The sequence below is a fragment of the Pelophylax lessonae genome (genome assembly GCF_965119305.1).
Source record: "Pelophylax lessonae genome assembly, chromosome: 7".
In the NCBI taxonomy this organism is placed as follows: domain Eukaryota; kingdom Metazoa; phylum Chordata; class Amphibia; order Anura; family Ranidae; genus Pelophylax; species Pelophylax lessonae.
The window spans coordinates 136,834,789-136,848,132 of NC_138774.1; positions in this window are offsets into that span (position 1 = coordinate 136,834,789).

The window sequence follows — 13,344 nt, forward strand, 5'->3', positions numbered from 1 at the left end:
CAGAACCAGGGTCGTACCGCCCAATCTCCCTGATTAATCTGGATGCAAATTTTCAATTTCATATATTTTTTCACCCCCCCCCCCCTTTTTTTTCAATATTATCATTATTATCCTATGTCAAATCCGTTCCTATTTTTCCGTCATTTTTAATCATACCTATTTTTATTTTTATGTTGTATTACATCCATTTTGACTCACCTAGTTTGTACTGCTTTGATTCTCCTGATTATGTAGACCTCTAGGGGGAGTCAGGGTGCACATATGTCCATTACATGGAATTGTGTCACTTAACTGCGAGAGGCGTTTTGCTGTTTCCTCCACTAGATGTCATTAATCCTGAGCATATATATGGATCCTATTTCATTCCTCACCATCTGACTTGAAAAAGGAGCGCACGCTGGTATTCCACCGCAGTGCGCATGATCGGAAACGCGTCGTCATTACACCAGAAGATCCTTGGACGGCAAGTGCGGCTCACCCTGCGGTCCTAGCCTCAGTCTGACTCCAGTCACACTACTGCACTTCCTGCGGGACAGGAACCGGAAGGACACAGAGGATCATTGACCATCAGCGGTGGCCCCATACCGTACATGATGCCAGAGGACCCACCTCATCTACATTCACTTACTTTGATGTAAGTTTTTAATGTACCTTGCCCATTAAATGTTACAGTCTATACTCAGAGGCGCCTGTCTTTTTCTCTCTTTGTTTCTGAATGCTGCAGTACCTGGGGCACTCCAGAAGTGGTTAAAGGCTAAGTTCACTTTTGTCCAGCTTTTTTTTTTTTTTTCTAATTCCAGCCCCTCTATGTACCAATATAGCATTAATGTACTTATTTTGCAAAAATAAACCACCTTTCCATTTATTCTACATACGCCTTCCCCACACTCTCCATTGCTGTTTAAAAACACTGTTTGATTACTATTGCCTTACTTCCTGGACATACTTTAGGTCATGACACAGGAGGGGATTGACCAGCTGATCTCATTAGCACACACCACACTCATCTACCCTCAGCTGATCAACTCCTTCCTGTGACATGATCTAAAGTCTGTCCAGGAAGTAAGGCAGAAGTAATCGAGCAGTGTCTTAAACAGCTATGAAAAGAGTGAGGTAGCGCTTTCATAGACTCTGCTCTTCCTACACAAGCATTGGATTCCTTCAATCATACTTTTGTCTACCGAAGAAATTCTTATGATCCCACAATCCAATATGGACATGTAAGCTTTAAACCATTCTTGCTTTTATCTTCTTGATCATATTTATAATGTTTTCTTATGAGGCAGTATAGATGCTCATAAGAGGGTTAAATACTGGGGTGATTGGTTTTATATTTGTGAGCAATGTCTATGTAAATTAAATATTTAAAGTATAATTGTCCCATGTACATTTACTGCGGCAGAGCAGTCCTTAAGCGCAAAATCACGTACCTGTACGTAATTGTTTCCTTTGGCCGTAAGGAGCAATGACCGCCAGCCACCCGCGGTCATTCGGAGGAATAAAAGAACGGCAGTCTGCCTACATAAACAAGTAATCAGGAACAAAGATCTCTCTTCCTGCAGTCAGCCCATCCCCCACACAGTTAGAAAGCACTCCCTAGAAGCACACTTAACCCTTTGATCGCCCCTGATGTTAACCCCTTCTCTGCCAGTGTCATTTATGCAGTGACAGTGCATTTTTTTTCTAGCTCTGATCACTGTGTCACTGGTCCCCAAAAAGTGTCACTTTTCTGCCACAATGTCGCAGTCCTGCTAAAAATCGCTGATAGCAGCCATTACTGATAAAACAATTAAAAAAATAAAAAGTCCATAAATCTATCCCATAATTTGTAGACGCTATAACTTTTGCGTAAACCAATCAAAATATGCTTTTGTGATTTTTTTTTTTACCAAAAATATTATTATTATTATTCGGGATTTATATAGCGCCAGCAGTTTACGCAGCACTTTACAATATAAAAGGGAGACAATACAGTTACAATACAATAAAATACAAGAGGATTACGAGGGCCCTGCTCAGAAGAGCTTGCAATCTAATGGGGTGGGGCAGGTGTTACGAGGTTGTAACAGTAGGGAATGAGCTGATGGAAGATTAGTGATAGGCTTCCCCGAAAAGATGAGTTTTCAGGGATCGCCTGAAAGCAGCTAGAGTAGGAAATAGCTGTACAGGTTGAGGTAGAGCATTCCAGAGGATGGGAGAGGGAGTTGGGAAATCCTGAAGACGAGCATGGGAGGAGGAGACAAGGGAGCTTGAGAGTAGGAGGTCTTGAGAGTAGCGGAGAGGACGGTTTGGGTGATATTTGGAGACAAGTTTGGTAATGTAGCTCGGGGCAGAGTTGTGAATGGCTTTGTATGTTATGGTTAGTATTTTGAATTTAGTTCACTGGGCAATCGGAGGCCAGTGTAGGGATTGGCAAAAAGGGGAGGCAGACACTGAGCGGTTGGTAAGGTGAACAAGCCTGGCAGCAGCATTTTGTAACGCTCCTGCGTTTCTTATATGGTGTGGATTTTCAGCTGCAGAAATAGTTCCACGTCAGTTGTCATGTAAGAGATATGCTGAGATACCATTCCCAACCTCAATGACTCATCATGTGTGGAAGGTCTTATTTCAGCCAGTAAATACACACAATTAGCAAGCTGGTTCCTAGAGTGACTTTATATATGTGGTAACACAATGATGAAGGTTTGAGGGATAGGTTGAGTGGAGGTGGTAGGTGATAGACACTTGAAGGTGAGACAGTAGCAGATGGATGCAGGAAGGTTTAACAATGTTGTATGATAGCAGATGATAGAATAGCAGGTGGACATACAAAAGAGATCAACCCAGTGCAGAAAAGTAGCAGTAGTCTCAAGAGCTAGCAATCTAGTTTATGCAGATGTGATAAACAGTCTCTACTATGCAGAGCTAGATAGTGTAAGCTTAGTATAAGTTTATAGAGAATTCCCCTGCGGGGTACTTAGCACTATTAGCGATACAGCCGAAGGGTGGTTCAGGAGAGGCGGATGATCCAGTAGCGGGATACAGGGATCAGCGCAGCGAGGTTCCGTCAGCGAAGTAAGCTTGCAAGCATGGAAGCTTCAAGCAAGGTTAGCATCCAGATAAGGGTGTTTGAACGAACACATGTGAGTGAGAGCCGACGCCTTAAATAGCCATCTAGTCCGGCGCTGAGTGATGACAGCTCCAGTCTTAAAGGTGTATGCGCACCTTTCCAAAAGTAAATGGTAGGGCGCATACACTTGTGGAAAGTGTAATTTAGGGTACCAAAGGTACCGGAACATTACAATACCCCCCCTTTAAGGCCTGCTCCTGAAGGCCTCTGGAGCTGGTTTGTCTGGGTATCTCGCATGAAAATTGCGGATTAATCTAGGGGCATGTATGTCAGAGGTGTTTAGCCAGGTGTCGTCTTGGGGCCCATAGTTCTTCCATCTAACCAAGTACTGAAGTCTTCTTCTGTAGATACGAGAATCCAGAATCTCTTTTATCTCGTATTCTTCTCCACCTTCAACTTGTACAGGAGGGGGAGGTGGAATATTAGGCCTTATTCCTTGGTCCGGAACATGGGGTTTTAGTAGCGACACATGGAAAATGGGACCAAAGAAGGAAAGGGGTTCCCCTAGGGGTGGGACTTTTTAGGCACCAAAGTATAAGACAATCAATTATATAAAATCAATTCTTTATTTTATTAGATCATACAAAAAAATAATATATTAAAACATAGGGCAAGCTATAGAATACTTCACAGCTAACAGTCGGATTAAAGACCACACGACCCCTGGGTTTGAACCCGACGCGTTTCGGAGTCTCTTGGAACTCCTTCCTCAGGGGTACCCTTGGAGGGTGGTCTGTGGGTGATCAATACAAGACAAATTAGTTTAAATATTTAACATATAAGTCTATACATACATCAAGCAAAGTATTTTAGCAATGACTTACATAATCCACTGTGGTGGTAAGTATGAATGGCCTGCCTGCACAGTTTAAAAACAAATGGTCAGCATATCACTGTTGTCCATAGAGAGTGCCGTTTTTAAGATGAAAAAGGTTTTTGCCAGGATCCTAGGTATTCTGAGTTTATGTGCCAACCAGTCTCAGTTGGAGGCTGGGTAGGAGTAGCTGGAACCCCAAAGAGACAGCAGATCTGCTGAATAGAGATCGCATGATTATTGCAAAGTTTAATTTAAAAAGTAGGCGTGCATATTATGCCGGCAGAAACAATAACCTCCAGCCTTATCTGCTTTCAATAAGGCATATCAAAACATAAAAATAAGTATGAAATTGTATGAAACAAAATCAAAATGGATATAAGCAGTATATATATATATATAGTGCCAAGTAGTAGGACACTAACCATAGGGAGATTCCAATTAGTTGAAAGGAGGCTGGAGGGTTCCATTAAGCACAACATACATAGTCAATTCTAAACAAGCTGATAGAGAGGAATCAGCGGTATCTAGATAGACCTAATAGGGATGGAGTTTCTTTCTTACCTTTGGTAGAACAGAGAAACGTTCACAGAGGGAGGGAGTCCCTCACAAGACCTGTGTGTCCGGCAAAAAGAGCAAGCAGCTCTGATGGCAGGTACACAGGGTTTAAATAGCGTGATAATCAGCTGAAACATATTTCAGCTCGATTACACGCATCCAGCTGAGCGCCGTCAGGGTTCCCTGGAACGTAGGGGCCGGACACGCCCCCTGCCGGATATCCGGCGGAAGTGTGAGCGGCCGATGCGTTCCACCGACACGGAACACTACCCATCTGCGTGGACCGCAGATCAGTGTGTTAGGCGTGCATCGCTAACCTCGTATGGAGGTAGAGATGGAGTGATGAACGTCTAATGTGCGGGCGCCACTAGGTGGCGACCGCCTTGCCGTGCCGGGCTATTCCTAACGCACATCTAGAGACAATCATTGTCTCAGACATTTAGACTCCGAATCCTAGTGGAGAAGATTGGTTATATTATTGAAGAAGAGGGAAACAATTTGTATACTGCCTTAGAGTTTATAAACCTTATAATTGGATACATATTTTATTGATACACAAAAACGGACTTAGCTCCTGATTGGACAATTCATGAATATACTGCAACATTTGTGTACAATAGCGCTAGGGTATAGGAGCAGAGTATTTACAAAGCGCATGTATATAAGTTAAACATTTATATACAAGAAATTACAAAAACATTCTTTAAAGTGAAGACAAAAAACAATAACAAATAATTAATAAAGTAGACATAATAGTAGGGGAATAAGGAGAGAAAAGAGCGGAAAACGCATAATTATAGTGATGATAATCACTGATGTGTAAATAAGAAAAAAAGAAAAAAATATGAAAACAATATCATGAGATATATAAGGTGCAGTTAGTCTAGTTCCTCATTAATCATTAGCCTGTCAGCAAAGCACGTTCGAACAGGTCACCATAGTATTGCAAAAAATCTTTTTATGTTCAAATCAGGGGCATGGTTTATCTTTCCATGCCTCCAGATGCGAAACCATCTAGAAACGGTCTGAATGAGATGAAATCATTCAGTCCTGGTGGCTCAGTGGCCTTTAATCGGTAGATCCAACGTAACTCCATTTGGAGGAGGGTCTTATTCCAGTCCCCTCCTCTGGGGTTTGGGTGGATTCTATCCAATATCAGAAATTTGATTTTGGGAAATTTGTCAGGATGGATCAAAGCGGCATGGCGTCCCAATGGAAGCTCTGGGTCACGTGTTTGTATACTTTTCAAATGTCTGCATGCACGTTTGGTGAACTCGAGTTTGGTTTTCCCAAAATAAAAACATCCGCACCCACAGAGGAGCAAATAAACCACTCCGTGGGTGCGGCAGTTGGCAAAATGTTGCGGCCTGAAAACCTGGCCGTTAGGTAAAATTGGGTCCTTGCTCGTGTGCATGTATCTGCAATATCTGCATGTACCGCACATAAAGGTTCCTTTCACCTTACAATGGTCTTTCCCTTTTTGAGCCACAAATTCACTTTGTACAAGTTGGTCCCTTAGAGCAGGGACCTTCTTGTAGGTGAATTGAGGATATGTTGTAACATGTTTGCCCAAAATAGGGTCAAGAGAGAGCATATGCCAATATCTCGTGACGATCTTTTTAATTTCGAGATGTTGTTCCGAATATTTTGTTATAATTCTAAGGGTGTTTTCAACAGGTTTAGAGGTTTTTGGTGCCAGTAATACTTCTCTATCACTGGTTAGGGCCTTTTTATAGGCTTTTTTTAGAGTAGTTTTTGCTGGAAACACCATACTCCATGCTTCAAGTTTCCATCCTCAAAGTTTGGTTAGGTCAATCCCATACAGCCAATATCTCAGGGCCAGGAGGAATTGTACCGAACTGGTACAATTCCAAAAGGCTGCTGACGATCTACAACAGAGATTGCTTAAGAGAGGATATAAAAAAACTACTCTAAAAAAAGCCTATAAAAAGGCCCTAACCAGTGATAGAGAAGTATTACTGGCACCAAAAACCTCTAAACCTGTTGAAAACACCCTTAGAATTATAACAAAATATTCGGAACAACATCTCGAAATTAAAAAGATCGTCACGAGATATTGGCATATGCTCTCTCTTGACCCTATTTTGGGCAAACATGTTACAACATATCCTCAATTCACCTACAAGAAGGTCCCTGCTCTAAGGGACCAACTTGTACAAAGTGAATTTGTGGCTCAAAAAGGGAAAGACCATTGTAAGGTGAAAGGAACCTTTATGTGCGGTACATGCAGATATTGCAGATACATGCACACGAGCAAGGACCCAATTTTACCTAACGGCCAGGTTTTCAGGCCGCAACATTTTGCCAACTGCCGCACCCACGGAGTGGTTTATTTGCTCCTCTGTGGGTGCGGATGTTTTTATGTTGGGAAAACCAAACTCGAGTTCACCAAACGTGCATGCAGACATTTGAAAAGTATACAAACACGTGACCCAGAGCTTCCATTGGGACGCCATGCCGCTTTGATCCATCCTGACAAATTTCCCAAAATCAAATTTCTGATATTGGATAGAATCCACCCAAACCCCAGAGGAGGGGACTGGAATAAGACCCTCCTCCAAATGGAGTTACGTTGGATCTACCGATTAAAGGCCACTGAGCCACCAGGACTGAATGATTTCATCTCATTCAGACCGTTTCTAGATGGTTTCGCATCTGGAGGCATGGAAAGATAAACCATGCCCCTGATTTGAACATAAAAAGATTTTTTGCAATACTATGGTGACCTGTTCGAACGTGCTTTGCTGACAGGCTAATGATTAATGAGGAACTAGACTAACTGCACCTTATATATCTCATGATATTGTTTTCATATTTTTTTCTTTTTTTCTTTTTTTCTTATTTACACATCAGTGATTATCATCACTATAATTATGCGTTTTCCGCTCTTTTCTCTCCTTATTCCCCTACTATTATGTCTACTTTATTAATTATTTGTTATTGTTTTTTGTCTTCACTTTAAAGAATGTTTTTGTAATTTCTTGTATATAAATGTTTAACTTATATACATGCGCTTTGTAAATACTCTGCTCCTATACCCTAGCGCTATTGTACACAAATGTTGCAGTATATTCATGAATTGTCCAATCAGGAGCTAAGTCCGTTTTTGTGTATCAATAAAATATGTATCCAATTATAAGGTTTATAAACTCTAAGGCAGTATACAAATTGTTTCCCTCTTCTTCAATAATATAACCAATCTTCTCCACTAGGATTTGGAGTCTAAATGTCTGAGACAATGATTGTCTCTAGATGTGCGTTAGGAATAGCCCGGCACGGCAAGGCGGTCGCCACCTAGTGGCGCCCGCACATTAGACGTTCATCACTCCATCTCTACCTCCATACGAGGTTAGCGATGCACGCCTAACACACTGATCTGCGGTCCACGCAGATGGGTAGTGTTCCGTGTCGGTGGAACGAATCGGCCGCTCACGCTTCCGCCGGATATCCGGCAGGGGGCGTGTCCGGCCCCTACGTTCCAGGGAACCCTGACGGCGCTCAGCTGGATGCGTGTAATCGAGCTGAAATATGTTTCAGCTGATTATCACGCTATTTAAACCCTGTGTACCTGCCATCAGAGCTGCTTGCTCTTTTTGCCGGACACACAGGTCTTGTGAGGGACTCCCTCCCTCTGTGAACGTTTCTCTGTTCTACCAAAGGTAAGAAAGAAACTCCATCCCTATTAGGTCTATCTAGATACCGCTGATTCCTCTCTATCAGCTTGTTTAGAATTGACTATGTATGTTGTGCTTAATGGAACCCTCCAGCCTCCTTTCAACTAATTGGAATCTCCCTATGGTTAGTGTCCTACTACTTGGCACTATATATATATATATACTGCTTATATCCATTTTGATTTTGTTTCATACAATTTCATACTTATTTTTATGTTTTGATATGCCTTATTGAAAGCAGATAAGGCTGGAGGTTATTGTTTCTGCCGGCATAATATGCACGCCTACTTTTTAAATTAAACTTTGCAATAATCATGCGATCTCTATTCAGCAGATCTGCTGTCTCTTTGGGGTTCCAGCTACTCCTACCCAGCCTCCAACTGAGACTGGTTGGCACATAAACTCCGAATACCTAGGATCCTGGCAAAAACCTTTTTCATCTTAAAAACGGCACTCTCTATGGACAACAGTGATATGCTGACTAGTGTTGAGCGAACACGGACTGTATTATTCGTGTTCGTACCGAATAATTGGATTTTTTGTACCCGAACATGGACACGGACACTTTACTGTATGTTCGGGTAAAAATCCGTGTTCGGTCGTTTTATTTCCGGGTTTTGCATGCTTTGGCGCTCTTTTCATGGCGGGCTTTCAACAGCCAATCAACAATCGTTTAACTGGTGTGCCTTAAGCCATCCCAGCCATGCCTGCAAATGTCTTAGTAGCTGTGATTGGCCGTCTGAAGCATGTGACCAAGTCTTTATAAGTTCGAGGCAGCCGCAGCGGCGTCATTATGCTGCTTATATCAGGGACAGAGCACACATCAACGTGCTGGCTGCTGATTAGGGAAAGATAGGCAGGAAAAAACCATTTGTGTCCGGATAGAATTGAGGGACAGGTCGGAGTGTTTAGGCAGGGCGAGTTGTAGGCATTTTAGGGATAGAGTCTGCTGAATTATAGGGTCAGTGTCTTCTACAAACTACAATCGATATTGCTGTGTGGGGGGTGGGGTGAATCTGCACTCAATCCTGATCTACGATCTCTTCTCAATCCTGTTAGGGACAGAGTCTGCTGAATTTTAGGGAAACTGTGTTCTACAAACTACAATCGATATTGCTGTGTGGTGTGGGATTGGAGATAGGCAGGTGTCAGTGATCCACATCCATTTTTCTGTGTGTGAGCTGCAGTGAACACAATCTTTTTGGGCTGCAGTGAACACAATCTTTTTGGGCTGCAGTGAACACAATCTTTTTGGGCTGCAGTGAACACAATCTTTTTGGGCTGCAGTGAACACAATCTTTTTGGGCTGCAGTGAACACAATCTTTTTGGGGTGCAGTGAACAAAATCTTTTTGGGGTGCAGTGAACACAATCCTTTTTGGTGTGCAGTGAACACAATCTTTGTGGGGTGCAGTGAACAAAATCCTTTGTGGGGTGCAGTGAACACAATCTTTTTGGGGTGCAGTGAACAAAATCCTTTTTGGGGTGCAGTGAACAACATCCTTTTTGGGGTGCAGTGAACACAATCTTTTTGGGGTGCAGTGAACAAAATCCTTTGTGGGGTGCAGTGAACACAATCTTTTTGGGGTGCAGTGAACACAATCTTTTTGGGGTGGAGTGAACAACATCCTTTTTGGGGTGCAGTGAACAAAATCCTTTTTGGGGTGCAGTGAACAAAATCCTTTTTGGGGTGCAGTGAACACAATCTTTGTGGGGTGCAGTGAACACAATCTTTTTGGGGTGGAGTGAACAACATCCTTTTTGGGGTGCAGTGAACAACATCCTTTTTGGGGTGCAGTGAACACAATCTTTTTGGGGTGCAGTGAACACAATCTTTGTGGGGTACAGTGAACAGAATCTTTGTGGGGTGCAGTGAACACAATCTTTGGGGGGTACAGTGAACACAATCTTTTTGGGGTGCAGTGAACACAATCTTTGTGGGGTGCAGTGAACACAATCTTTTTGGGGTGGAGTGAACAAAATCATTTTTGGGGTGCAGTGAACAACATCCTTTTTGGGGTGCAGTGATCAAAATCCTTTTTGGGGTGCAGTGAACACAATCTTTTTGGGGTGCAGTGAACAAAATCCTTTGTGGGGTGCAGTGAACAGAATCTTTGTGGGGTGCAGTGAACACAATCTTTGGGGGGGTACAGTGAACACAATCTTTTTGGGGTGCAGTGAACACAATCTTTGTGGGGTACAGTGAACAGAATCTTTGTGGGGTGCAGTGAACACAATCTTTGGGGGGTACAGTGAACACAATCTTTTTGGGGTGCAGTGAACACAATCTTTGGGGGGTACAGTGAACACAATCTTTTTGGGGTGCAGTGAACACAATCTTTGTGGGGTGCAGTGAACACAATCTTTGGGGGGGTACAGTGAACACAATCTTTTTGGGGTGCAGTGAACAACATCCTTTTAGGGTGCAGTGAACACAATCTTTGTGGGGTGCAGTGAACAACATCCTTTTAGGGTGCAGTGAACACAATCTTTGTGGGGTACAGTGAACAGAATCTTTGTGGGGTGCAGTGAACACAATCTTTGGGGGGTACAGTGAACACAATCTTTGTGAGGTGCAGTGAACACAATCTTTGTGGGGTGCAGTGAACACAATCATTGTGGGGTGCAGTGAACTCAATCTTTGTGGGGTACAGTGAACACAATCTCATACTTCTGAAGATTTGAGGGTGCTGCCTGTTCCATACTCCCCCTACTCCTCATCTAGCCTTTTAGGGGTACAAACAATAGTAATTGGGGCCTAGTGTGGTTGTGTACGTGTGATATACATACACTTTTTTTGGATCATATTTTCTATTCCGCTATTTAATCAAAAACCTTTGGGGATCAGTTAAATTGGGGGATAGTCTGTGTTGGTACGTGTGAGAGAGATCCACCTTTCCAAGTTGTTGGGGTTCATCTCATACTTCTGAAGGTTTGAGGGTGCTGCCTGTTCCATACTCCCCCTACTCCTAGCCTTTTAGGGGTACAAACAATAGTAATTGGGGCCTAGTGTGGTTGTGTACGTGTGATATACATACACTTTTTTTGGATCATATTTTCTATTCCGCTATTTAATCAAAAACCTTTGGGGATCAGTTAAATTGGGGGATAGTCTGTGTTGGTACGTGTGAGAGAGATCCACCTTTCCAAGTTGTTGGGGTTCATCTCATACTTCTGAAGGTTTGAGGGTGCTGCCTGTTCCATACCCCCCCTACTCCTCATCTAGCCTTTTAGGGGTACAAACAATAGTAATTGGGGCCTAGTGTGGTTGTGTACGTGTGATATACATACACTTTTTTTGGATCATATTTTCTATTCCGCTATTTAATCAAAAACCTTTGGGGATCAGTTAAATTGGGGGATAGTCTGTGTTGGTACGTGTGAGAGAGATCCACCTTTCCAAGTTGTTGGGGTTCATCTCATACTTCTGAAGGTTTGAGGGTGCTGCCTGTTCCATACCCCCCCTACTCCTCATCTAGCCTTTTAGGGGTACAAACAATAGTAATTGGGGCCTAGTGTGGTTGTGTACGTGTGATATACATACACTTTTTTTGGATCATATTTTCTATTCCGCTATTTAATCAAAAACCTTTGGGGATCAGTTAAATTGGGGGATAGTCTGTGTTGGTACGTGTGAGAGAGATCCACCTTTCCAAGTTTTTGGGGTTCATCTCATACTTCTGAAGATTTGAGGGTGCTGCCTGTTCCATACTCCCCCTACTCCTAGCCTTTTAGGGGTACAAACAATAGTAATTGGGGCCTAGTGTGGTTGTGTACGTGTGATATACATACACTTTTTTTGGATCATATTTTCTATTCCGCTATTTAATCAAAAACCTTTGGGGATCAGTTAAATTGGGGGATAGTCTGTGTTGGTACGTGTGAGAGAGATCCACCTTTCCAAGTTGTTGGGGTTCATCTCATACTTCTGAAGGTTTGAGGGTGCTGCCTGTTCCATACTCCCCCTACTCCTAGCCTTTTAGGGGTACAAACAATAGTAATTGGGGCCTAGTGTGGTGGTGTACGTGCGAGATACATACACTTTCTTTTTGATCATATTTTCTATTCCGCTATTCAATTAAAACCTTTGGGGATCAATTCAATTGCGAGATAGTCTGTGTCGGTACGTGTGAGATCCACCTTTCCAAGTTGTTGGGGTTCATCTCATACTTCTGAAGATTTGAGGGTGCTGCCTGTTCCATACTCCTGCTCCTACTGCTCAACCATCCTTTTAGGGGTACAAACAATAGTAATTGGGGCCTAGTGTGGTTGTGTACGTGCGAGATACATACACTTTTTTTGATCATATTTCCTATTCCGCTATTCAATAAAATCCTTTGAGGATCAATTGAATTGCGGGATAGTCTGTGTCGGTACGTGTGAGATCCACCTTTCCAAGTTTTTGGGGTTCATCTCATACTTCTGAAGATTTGAGGGTGCTGTCTGTTCCATACTCCTCCTACTCCTCATCCATCCTTTTAGGGGTAGAAACAATAGTAATTGGGGCCTAGTGTGGTTTTGTACGTGCGAGATACATACACTTTTTTGGATCATATTTCCTATTCCGCTATTCAATAAAAACCTTTCTAGGGCAAGATCTTAAATTACAGAAATATGAGGAGACCGTCAAATAAGGGCCGTGGCCTGGGTCGTGGTGCTGCTGGTAGAGCTCCTGTTGCAAGGAGAGGACGTGGTCGATCTGTGCCAGCTACACGCACAAGTGAAACACCTTCCTCAAGTGTGAGTAGGCGACAGAACCTGCATCAGTATTTGGTAGGGCATCAAACGCCCCTAGAAGTGATGAGGCCAGAACAAGTTGAGGCGATAGTAGATTGGTTTGCTGCTGACAGTGCCTCCAGTTCCTTCACATTGTCTCCCACCCAGTCTACTGCAGAAAGGTCAGAGTTGGCACCTGCAGCCAATGTCCAACCGTCTTTCACCTCACCCCCTTGCAAATCAGGCCAGCAGTCTGAGCCCCAAGCCATACAGCAGTCTCTTATTCTTTTTGAGGACTCTGTCAGCAGGGTTTCCCAGGGCCATCCACCTAGCCCTGCCCCAGAAGTGGAAGAGATTGAGTGCAGCGATGCCCAACCACTTATTTCTCAAGATGAGTACATGCAAGGATCATCGCAGCACGTCTCCGATGATGACGAAACGCAGGTGCCAACT